At 40.9% G+C, this 12,052-nt stretch overlaps 1 protein-coding gene and 1 long non-coding RNA gene across 4 annotated transcripts in view; one reads left to right on the top strand and one right to left on the bottom strand.

Annotated features, from left to right (window-relative positions):
- LOC146462467 (uncharacterized) overlaps positions 1-12,052 on the top strand; it is a 78,030-nt gene that overhangs the window by 32,904 nt on the left and 33,074 nt on the right. The window lies entirely within an intron of this gene.
- Positions 6,836-10,242, bottom strand: LOC146462469 (uncharacterized). Its single transcript, XR_014857134.1, has 3 exons — positions 10,121-10,242; positions 8,562-8,605; positions 6,836-8,107 (listed from the first exon to the last, which is right to left on the bottom strand). It is a non-coding gene; the product is annotated as an uncharacterized LOC146462469 (long non-coding RNA).

The raw sequence follows: 12,052 nt of genomic DNA, 5'->3' as shown, positions 1-12,052 counted from the left end.
TGGGCCAGTGAGTTTTTTTTACGAAATGGAGGAGGTGAGCCACGTGTTTCATAACCACCACATTTCCAAAATGCTCCGGTCCACCACACCCTATACTTTTTTTTTTTATACTTTTTGACCAGTCCGTAAGTCGCAAAAAGGAAACAACAATAATAATGACAATGAACAACTAAAAAAACACGCTGACAACAACAAAACTCAATCAAGGGGCATAAAACGGTTCATTTCAGTGGATATAGAGCGTTTTCATTCACGGGACTACTGGCCATATTGGTTTACTGAAACAAAAGAAAGTATTTGCATAAAAATAGAGTTCAATTCCCACAGGTTTAGTTTGGGACACCAACATGGCCGCCATTCCTTTGTTTTGGGACACCAACATGGCCGTTGTGACGTCACGTGAAAACACTCTATATGTTCGGACGGTCGGCTTTACACGTAAATGACCTGTAATAATCACCTCGGTAATTCGGATTTATACGTCAGTCATTTTCAGTTGTTCCCATATGTCCCCCCCCCCCCCCCCCCACATGCCCGGGAGCCGACCACCAGGTATTAGGATTTAAAAAAAAAAATAAGTCAATTCCCCTTGGCTGGGACAAACTGGTTGTCCAAGCCCCGGGGGTAAAATCTAAGCTTATTCAAGCCAAATTTAATACTAGCTAGCCAGCAAGGACTTATTTCCCGTAGAATTGTAAAAATACGTGCATTCTACAACTCCAGCAATCTCATTTCTGTCCTAGAGCCTATATATCTAGACGTATTAAATAAGAAACTTACCACATTTGCCAATGAATTGGTCATTAAAAAAACCGACAATGCTGTTAAGTGTAAAAGCGAGATGGTCGAATGCCCCGGGATTTAATATTGGGTGGAAGGCTAATTCCCGACACCCAGGATAGACAGTGTGGGAAAATGCCCCATTATTGCCCCACTCCCGGGGGGGGGGGGGGGTGGGCATAGCTGGAACTGAGGGATGCATTAGTTTTAAAGGAAATCTCAAGTTTTCTCAGTTAAAACTTCAGCTCAAAATTTCTTAACATTGGAAACTATAACTACTTTCATTTACGGAGGGGTAAATATCTCTCGTTAAAAATGCGAAATACGTAAGGTCAGCTAGCATTTTTGCATACCATGAGCCAACAACAGGGCGTAAATTCAAGCTTTCTGAGGCTTAAATTTTCAGCTAAGCATCCGGACAGGGCGTACTGTATTAGCTGACATAATATGCCTTTAAAACGGCAACTAAAAAACCCGGGAATAAAGGAGAAAATATTTTAAACGCTTTTTGTGTAATTTTCTTGTTGGGTGTCAAAACTTGGTCCTTTGCGCCCGCGTTTCTGACTGCTCGCGGCTTCGAGCTCGCCACCACATCCATCGCGCCAGCTCAGAAGCTTTGCACGACAGAAAAGAGACCCGGTGAAAGAGACTGCTGGCAGTATTTAAAGTGAAAGCCGAGTCAATAGATTTAACATCATTGCAGTTACTATATAGCCAAGCCTGGCAGTAGCGAAAAGCTTTCCGAGTAAAAATCGCTCTCAAAATGACTCTCAAAAGCGGATAACAGCCAGTGAGAGAAGAAGCCTTTTCCCGCCAGTCCTAAGACAAGGGTCGGAAAAGGCGTCTGTTCTCGCGGTCTACTGCAGCGACATCCAATGACGAGTTTTAAGACTTGTTAGAATTACAGTATTACATCTTCTCGAAGAAAAGCTGTTGGAAAATTTTCGCCGATCGCATTTCAGCAGCATGCACACCTTTTCAAACAGAAATGTTGCCCTCGTTGCACCTTCGGGTTTTTGCTCCACCTGAGACAGTTTAACAGATTTCTTGAAGTAATCCTTGACAGTAGCTACTGTAAAGAACTGTAAAACTGTACTAGATTACAAGCAGTTGTCGACATTTTTCTTAGGGAAATTGGAACAGCCAAATTAAATCACGAAAGCGCACGAGAAAATTGCCTCCCGCGAGGGACGCGACGGCTTCTGTTCGTGCATCGCGTCCCCTCGCGGGAAGCAATGATTTTCGCGCTAGTTCACGAGGCCGTCGCTCGCTTTACCAGTCCCACTGCTCTTACTCTGAAACTGAACACTCAACCCACAATTCGAAAGGTGCTGAAAAAGTAAAAGCTTACGAAAAATATGCCAAGCCGCAACGTGCGGTTGAGCCTATTTATGACATATCATCTCATAAACGAACCAACTCGAGTCCTGGGAAAAATACGCTTGCTCCCAATGATGGAAACTAAGATATTTTTCAGTTTTTGTGTTATTTTTCGGAGTTTTGAATGCAAAGCAAGTCCCGAGAGGCTCTCTTCTTTGGACATCCTGTCTCTGACGACTTGATTAAATCAGTGGCAGGGCCGTAGCCAGACTTCAGAACAAGACGAGGCAAGTTTCGAGCGCCGAAGGCGCGAGCCGCTAGGAGGGTATGGGGGCATGCCCCCCCAGAAAATTTTGAAATCTAGACGCTCAGAAATGCTCTTGTAAGCATTTTCCGTGGCATTTTTTTTTTCAGAAAAGTCCAACCTCGTTCCCAGGGCCTTTTCCCTAGCTTGAGGGTGGGGCCCACCTCCAAGCTAGGGAAAAGGCCCTGGGAACGAGGTTGAGAAAAGTCAATCTTGGGCAAGTGTTTTGTTTTGTTTTGTTGCTTAGCGACACTGGTGCCAGGTTAATGACCATCTGCATTTTAATACCCGTATGCGAAATCTTGATTTGCTTCCCGCTTTAAAATTTCACTGTACCACCAAGATGGAAGTCGTGGAAGAGATAAACCGTATCCATAACGATCGCCTCGATTTCCTGGAAACCTTTGAAGAACATCGAAAGGCATTGCTGCATGTCTTGAAAAGCACCTCTGAGACTGTACTGGGAGAGGATTATTTACGACGGATAGTGGAAACCTATTTTGGTCTGAGAGACAACATCATTTCAATGGTAGAAGCAAAACTGTGCTAGCTCCGTCAAAAGTTTTGAAATGCCTCTCTTACGCCAACCAAATGCAAACGGCTCTTTTAAGAGCCATTACAAACGAGAAAGGCTTGATCCACAAATCTTTTAAAATCTATTCTTTTACATTTTCTTTTCGCTGAAACGTTCAATATTTTTGTGTTTGCAATAAATCGATTACCAGCGCTGTAAACGACCTTTTGTTCTCTTACGGCAGTTATATAAGTAAAGAAAACTCCCACACCGGCTCTCAGCCATCGCAGATAAGACACGGGAATAATGGTGACCTTTGATGTCACGCGGCCTGTCACGATTATGTCACAATGCGCCTCCTTAATGACCCCTCTGTAATCATTTCAAAAACTGCTACTCACAGTTCACATGAAACGAATTAACCTCATTAAAATGCTTTTTCCCTCAATTCATCCACCGTATATTAGCTGGTTTTATCTTAACCAATCGAATTTTTTCTAGGGATTATTTTCTCAATTAAACGTTTCTTCCAAAAAAAAAAAAAAAAAGGCCAAAATCAAGACGAGGCAACTGCCTCGTCTTGCCTCATGCTAGCTACGGCCCTGAGTGGCCGGCTCAGCTTCAGCAGAACTGACGGGAAGAGTGCAACCAACTGTAAGTAAGACTCTTATGTTTGGATATTTAGCCTACTCAGCAAATTTCAGACACTCGATACGTTTTCCGGCAGTGTTGATCCCCGAGGGGTACTCCCCTATATGGGCTATACGGGGACGTGCCGCTGGATAGGGTATGGTTTTTGGCGTCTCTCCAGCTGCCCTGAACAGGGTATATAATTTCAAGCAAGTCTGTCCTGGACCCGTCCTAGACAGGGTATGGTTGCAAGACTGTCGTCTTGTATTTGGCAATTCGAAATCAGAGACGAGAGTCTGTATTTATTTTAGTGAACAATGCTTCACGTCAATCGAGTTTCCACTTAAGGTTCACCGCTGTTAATGCGAAATTTTGGGATTTTTCGCCATCACATCTAGGAGGTGTATTATTTTATCTGTTGTGATTGGTATTCGCGTTTCAATGCGTGGAACATCACGTCCGGTAAGACGGACAGTGGGCCTTTAAATGTTATTACTATTGCCAATAAATAAGCCCTAATTGCCTAAATAGGGTCTGAAAATAGAGGGCGCTGTCCTACACAGGGTAGGGTCAGGGTTTCAAACCCCCAGCGGCACCCCTATACCCAAACATGGGTCGAGTGCCCCCCCCCCCCCCCGGGTGTTGAACGATCCTGAACTTGTGAAGTTTCCGTTTTTCAAACGACCCGAGATCGAGATAATAATACCCTGCTAGCAGAGGTTTCTTTCTAGAAAGTCTTTCAGCATGTATGAAGTCGTCCGCGTCTCTTGTTTTTCGCGTAGTAGGCTTGTTTACTTTACGGAGAAGTAATTTCAAGATTTCACGTAGTCTGCTTGTGACAATGAATACAATAAAATCTGCAATTCCACGGCTGAACGAAAAAGAAAAGTGGTCAAAAGTGATCTTTGTAACGATCCTTTTATGTTTCTCACTTTTCTTTTTCGTTCAGCCCCCGAGGAAGGTTTGTATTGCAAACCGAAATATCGGGCAAAAATTTGTTTTTTTAAAAAACAAATATATTTCAGTTATTCTAGCTTTTGTTGTTTGTTCTATCAAGCTCGTCACCTCCGCCGTTGGGATCAGTCTGCCGTTAATATTTTGTTTGTGACAAGCAGACTACGTGAAATCTTGAAGAGACGTAGACGCAAACGTACATGCTAAAAGATTTGTCAGAAAGAAACCTCTGCTAGCAGGGTAAGATAATAACCATGCGGCGGTCTCAGTTTAGTTGTAAAACTTTAAGATATATAAACTTTTTAAAATAATCACGTTGAGGGTGGAGAGGGGGAGGGGCGGAGCCTCCCAACCCTCCCACTGCACTGAATGGATGCACACCAGAGATCAGGGGGGGGGGGGGGGGGGGGCAGCAGCGAGGCCTGGATCCGAGTTTGCATGATCGCCCCAGTTATGAAATTTGGCCGAGCGAGACTAAGTACTGATTTTTTGATAAACAAACATGGCGGCGATTTTATGTGAATGCTTCTGCTGCGTGCAGAAAGATTTTTTGGGACCACTTTTGCGCTTGGTAACCGTTCACAAAAATGACGGGAGTGACCTGGGCTCCAGTTATGTTTTCTATTCAAAATGGCGGCGGCTTTGAGTACTCTCTCTTTAGAGCTCTGTTTTATCTTGATCCATATATTTTTAAGGAAAAAAATGAACAAGGGAGCTCACACTGGTAAAACGCAGGGAAATTAAGCGTCCCTGAGTCATAAACGTAATTCTAGAACCCCAAACGTGAAGATGTGGTGAACAAAAAGTGGTCCCAAAGTATGCTTATGTCTGGGTCAATTCCAAAAGCGATCATCCCCCCCCCCGGGCAAACCCCCGGGCATTTGACTTTTTTAAAAATGCCTGATCAAATTCCCCTCTATATGGGCCGATTTCTAGGTCAAATGCCCCACTGGTTGGGGCTGGAAAGTCATCGTGTTGGTTTTTTTTTGTATTCGCTAGCTCTGTTTATATATAATCAACGAAATTCATACATTAATAAATTTAAAACAATTTACTATTAAAGATAATGCATAACATCACATATGAAACTCAACTAACAGAGAGTTTAACGATATATGTACCGATACTCGCTTTTCTTTCATATTAAATGTACATGAAGTTTGCTAATACGTGTGATAACAAGAACAATGATAAAAAACACTATGTTATGAAACCTAGACATGCCAACAAGTCGAGCTTCGAACGCCGAGCAAAGGGAGAACGAAGCTTGAGGGAACTTGGACATACCACTGAAAATGAGAAGCGAAGGGCAATATGTAACCCCGCCATGCCAAAAACAATCTGAGATATATTTGTTGGAACGCTTCTCTATGGTAGTATTAAATGGCTTACTACATAAAAAACTGTTTGACGCAAAATATACGCGTAAATTCTGGCTGTGAATAAAGCATTCCGACAATTTATGCGACCGCTGACCAGCATTTTTTCGACCGGTCAAATGCCCGATGGGTCGGGTTTCTATTCGCGTCAAATGCCCCACTATGCGGAGCCGAACAGGGGTCAAATGCCCGGGGGTTGCCCGGGGGGGGGGGGGGGGGATGATCGCGCTTGGAATTGAGTGATACATTACAACCACACGAGCAATTACTTGGGACCACTTTTGAAATCTGATACATGGCTTATGATGTACTTTAACGTAATATTTGGCGGGAATTTAGCGTTCAACTCTTTGGATTTTACCTTCCTCAGTTGTAATTGCTGTTGCATTCAATTCAAGATGTGTCTAACACCAAAAGGCATTCAAAATTTAAACAGTACTTGCTTTGCAAATAGTATTTTGCAAGCCATGCTTTCAGTACAAAGGTTTTCAAAGGGTCTTGACAGCATTCAGCACAACAGAGAGAAATGTTTTGCTAAAAGAACAGGTGAGATGCATCATAATAATGGGTAACCCTGCATTTTTGTCTCTTGTGTCTCTAGGTTTTGAAATATGAAACCTGACTGAAATCTAGAATTCAAAATCTCAGAGTCCTCTGGATCTAGGTAGAAGGTCCAGTGACGTACCAAATTAGCTACACTGACCCAAGTATTTACACAAAAGAGTAAAAAATTAAATTGTATCCCAAAAGGTGATTTCCCTTAGGTAGAAAGACAAACAAATGCAATGACACCAACATCCATTTTTAAGTTATTTTTATTTACCAAGTTGTGGAAAAGCTCAGAAGAAGCCCACAAGAAAATAAGTTCACAGTCCTTACACATGTCTCTTGATATGAAGATCATACACTGAAATGCAATGGTAAGATCAAAATTCAATAAAGTTCACGGATGTCCTTCAACGGAATGTGTGAAAGGTGGGGTTATCTGCATAGGACAAGATACAGTGCTGTGTTGAACATAGTCTGACTTTTTCAAAATACAGGCTGTATTAGCTATTAGCTAGGTTACATCTTAAGCACCATGATTTGCAAGGAATGTATCTTAGGTACAAATAACATGATATTTAGAGAAATGCGTTAAAACACAATTTAATATTTGCTCCACTGAGAAAGTTTGGTGTTTTGTCCCCACTGAAATAAACCCATTCTGTAAGACATCTGTCCACCCCCTAGCCTGCTATTCTCCCCCTGTAAACCATGTAAGGCAACCGAGTAAAAGTCTAACAACAAAAAATGCATACAGGGTCTGGTAAATGTGTCACTCTACTTGAATGTACTTTCACCAGAATGAACTGTTATTTACTCAGTTCTTGTTAGAATAATTAACCCTTGTAGCTCAAATATGAATGCAGTGGTTTCAGAGTGGCTTACAAATCAACCACTTGATCAAATATACATGTGCAGGAGACCGGATGACGATTACCAAAGACAGCATAAATGACCTTGATGTTGAAACAATTCTCCAATCGCCAACAATCACCACGGGAGAACAACAACAGTTAGGAGAATGTACTTGTTAAAAATGAGAAAGACAGTAGCTATTCAGACGAGGTCTGTGATTGGAGAACGAAACAATAGGTCATTGGTTGGGAACAACGGATCCCCCGCAGATAACAATGGGAGCTACAGTACTAGGGGACCTATGAAAATAGAGGACTGGAAGAGGTACTGTACTATCCTTAATAATGGGGCTCATTGTTTTCCACCATCTTCAAAATCATTTTCTTATCACCAAGTAAAAGACATAAAATAATATTAATATCCATGTACAGTATTTACAGTACACTAGCTTATAAGTTAATCAATGTTCCACAGGAGAGCCCTGCATTTTGTGCAGTACCAAATCCTTCATCAGTACCTACAAGACTGCCCCTGGATTAGTTCATCCCATCTCTCTTATGAGCATGCTTCCCAGCATTAACAGCAGGTTTCAAAAAGGGGAACAGCAGTGTGCTTCTGAGTTTTTTCAGGAATTCTGCCGAATGCTGGTTCACTGTACCAGTCAATGCCAAAGCAATAGTTTGATCTCCCAACACTTTAAGCTCTCATTTCTCAAAACATTTTTCTTCAACCTAAGAAGTGAAGTGCTGTGCTTAACTTGCAACAATGTAAGTTGCAACTCTACCATGGAAACACTGCTTCCTCTTCATCTTGTCAAGGTATAACCTGTGTAATAAGTGTAATAAAAGTTAGTTATTAGACATCAGTACCAAATTCTGGCTTAAAAGTAAGTAGTAATTTACCAATTAAATAGCCGACACATGATCGGAAAGCATTTTAAAATCAAGAGGACAATGGCCCCGCTAGCAGCACTTGCAACAGCTTTTGTAAATTTTGGGAAAGATCAAAATGGACTCGTTCTACCTATTCTCCACAATGGCAGGGCCAGAATCAGGGTACAACCCACTTCGATATCAAGAAGAAAATCAAAGATAAAAGCATCAACAGCACAAGCAGTCAAGTTTTAAAGGGATAAAGGGAGGAGAAAGTAATGAAAAAACATCAGTTAAAGTTAAGGAAGACTGCCTCCAACAAAAAGCGCCAGCGTAATCTAGCAAAAAATGTAAAACTAAATCTTCCTAATGCTGGGCGCACACGTTAGTTCATTATCTATTCTTACCAGGGATTAATTTTTGTGCACTCTCATTGGAAGCAACATGTCACCTGCAATAAAATCAGATGGATTTAATCAGGCACTGATAGGCATCTGATTTGATATCTGACACTTGATTGTATTGACAAAAAAAAAAGAAGAATGCAAGTCACATTTTTAGGTTGTTGCTGTGTTATTTGATTACAGTATTAATAATAAAATTAGGTGAAATAACAAAATTAATAGGCTGGCATTAAATTATATACTGGTAATGGTTATGAAGATAATGGTTAACTTTACTAAGCTGAGATTCAGGGTTGATATTTAGGGTTTTTCTTCAGGAGGTAACAGTAGAAAGTAGGTAGACTTAGAGATGATTTCTAGGTGAGATCATTTTTGCTCATGTCAAAGATTCCTGTAGTCTTTATCGTGGAAAATGTGCCCAGTTTTCTGTACATTATGTTCTTGCAAATCCAGTTAGTATATAATTTGCATCCATCATTTTTCAGTGGTACCCATCTTCTCCTCCTCCCCCACCCCCCTATTCCAGCTCACCCATGGGGTACATTAAAAAACTAGTTGATTTCTTTGTTCCAGGGCTTACCTTCATATTTGTAAATGAAAGTTAAGTAAGGCTAAACTAAGCCTTATTTCTTATTAGTGTTCCAGTGATCTTTCATTCTGTGAAATCAATATACCATCTCATTTTTGCCCGCCATAGGCATAGGTAATCACAAAAAATATATTTTCTTTGCTGAACTCATCACCAAAACAAAGTGAGAATGCTATGAAGCAAAAATCACAAGACCGTCAAATGTTCTGGGATAGGCTAATACCCAGGCTAGAAAATGTGGAAAATGTACCACTAATACCCGGGGGGGGGGGGGGGGGATGATGGGCACTGCTGTAATTAATGCACCTATCAATGTTAAGCCCGAGGGGGGGACCCCGGGCATATGTGGGGCATTTGACTTTTCAGAAGATTTTTTGGTCAAAGTCCCCACCGTGGAGCCCCAAAACTGGGTCAAATAAGATCAAATATCCCTACCTTAGGGAAGTAATATCCCTAAAGTTCATAGTAGTTGTTGTGTATATTTTACAAATAATTGATATAAATTGCCAAGCTTTTTTTTTATATTTTAAACTCCTTTAATGCTTTCTGTAATCCGAGGAAAATAATCAACAAATCTAGCAAAAAAAAAGCAAACGTCCCCACCCTGGGGCCCTGATTCTAAGTCAAACTCCCGAGGGTGGGGAAGGCAAAAGAGGTCAAATGCCCCACATATGCCCGGGGTCCCCCCCCCCCCCCCCCCCTCGGGCTTAACATTGGTAGGTGCATAATTGACTGATGCATAAAGCATGTTTACTTCATGTACAGTTGGAAGATTAACAAAAGGTAATTTTTGGAAAACATTTCAGTTTAACAGTTTATGGACATAAACAGTACATTTTAGTGAGTTTCTTTAGACGTTAAAAGTTTGACATCAAAGTGGTCCCACGGACCAACCTTTTGGGACCACTTTTTAGCATGTTTTTTTTTTTTAGAAATACGATAACGTCAAATGCAATGGGAAAGGTTTGCTTACCTTGCACTCCACCAGTATGAACCTCGCTTATTCGTTTTTCCCCCATTAAAATAAGAATCTGATGAAACGCGGTGAGCCTGACGCGTACAGCAGTGTTCAAGAATTCGAAACAAACAGCCGCCATTTTGAATAGAAAAGATAACTGGAGCCCAGGTCACACCCGTAATTTTTGTGAACGGTTACCAAGCGCGGTCGAAAAGTGGTCCCAAAAAATCTTTCTAATGCGCGTCTGTGTGGATTCGAAAACAATTTGGCTATTCGACGTCCAAACAACACAGGAAGGTTTCGGTCGCTTTTTTACCTGAAGTTTGGTCATCAAGAGGGATCACGGATGCAAATTCTGCAGCGAAAAACGAAAATACTGCAACCGATGACTAGCTGACCCAGGAGAGGATCAGTACAGTCAACTCTCTCAAAGCGACCACTTCTCGTAAGCGACCCTTCGTAAACAACCGTTTTGTTTCTCAGTTAAATACTGTTTCAAGAGCTCTCTCGTAAAAGCGATCATCACCCAAATTTCTAAGGGACCGCAACCACTTTTTAGGCCAGAAATTTGACATATTCTTTTGTTTTCTGTTTCCGGTAAGCGACCACCCAACATATTTGCGTATGATGTGAGTAAATAATTTCTCAGAAGTAACAAGAGTTCAATTATTAATGACGCTACCCCGGACAACTGACAGTTTACAGACAGAGAAGATTACTATAATTAGATCTGTACGTAAATGGGAATTGTTTCAGTGATTTGTTCCAAAATGTTACACAAAATTTCGTGAGAAGAATGAATAGATGTGAAAAAATCAAATAAATTAGTTTGTATCTGTCTAATTTTAGCTGCTAGGGTAATATTTTTAGGTAATTAATTTATCAGTCCAGTATTAGGCTTATTTTGTTGATCTTTCCTGTAAGAGACCACTTTGTCGTGCACCAAGGGTTGTCGCTTAAGAGAGGGTTGGCTGTATCTAGATCTGACACATAGTTCACAGTGTTAGACCTGCTCCTGTAGAAATTGACTCGCGCGAGAGGTAGTAAGACTTCCTTCATTCCACTTTATCGTTATCTTCCCTATCTTTTCATTTATGTACACTGTAGAATTTCCTCCCTTTACAGCAACTACCCACTGAGAGTCAACAAACTGTAGAGGTTCTGGTGATCTAATTTTTTGTTTTGCTTTAATTAGTTAAAATGTTACTATCATACCTCAACAATAGATTTTTCTTTTCCAATCTCTTCTGAACGATGAAAAGTTGAGAGGTGAGGTAAGCAGCACTTTGCTCTTCAACTTTGCCTAGTGAGCCACAAAATTAATATTGACTTTTGAATTCATTATGTATGCTTGGTAATAAATCTCATCATTTTAAAGGAAGAGGTGAAGTAACCTTTCATTATTTTAGATTTTGTCTATCATACCTCTGGGGTGAGAACTGAAACATAAAAGAGGCAGGGTGCTAAACAGCAATACTCCAGCCAGTCGTTACACTGTGCAAGTGTGTGAAAATGTGCAGTAATTGCATAATTTACGATATGCTAATTACACTTGACTATGTTACACAATATGTACCAATAAAACTATTGCAATATGATGCAGTTCTGATGTATATTGTGATGTACTGATGACATTATTATACTGCAGAGTAATGTGGTCAGCTTGGATAATCCTCGAATTTTTAGAAACACTTCAGTAATCAAGAGGTTATAATTTAGATTGTCTTCTTCAAAATGGCTGTTGCATACATAGAAAACCATGGTTGATTTGCCATCCCAGGATCTATTTGGTACTGTATCTCCCTTGCAGTTGGGTTTTAGGGTGTATTCCCAGTAGCCCCATTTTGACATCCACCAATGGGGGAAAACCACCATACCGATACAGGTGGTCATGGACATCTGTAAGGGTGACAGATAAGACAATAATATTTACATGTACCTTCCAAG

The sequence above is a fragment of the Pavona decussata genome, unplaced genomic scaffold (assembly GCF_977016875.1).
Source record: "Pavona decussata unplaced genomic scaffold, jaPavDecu1.1 SCAFFOLD_187, whole genome shotgun sequence".
NCBI lineage: Eukaryota > Metazoa > Cnidaria > Anthozoa > Scleractinia > Agariciidae > Pavona > Pavona decussata.
Note: the sequence above shows the minus strand (reverse complement) of the source record. Positions and strands in the feature narration are given on the sequence as shown.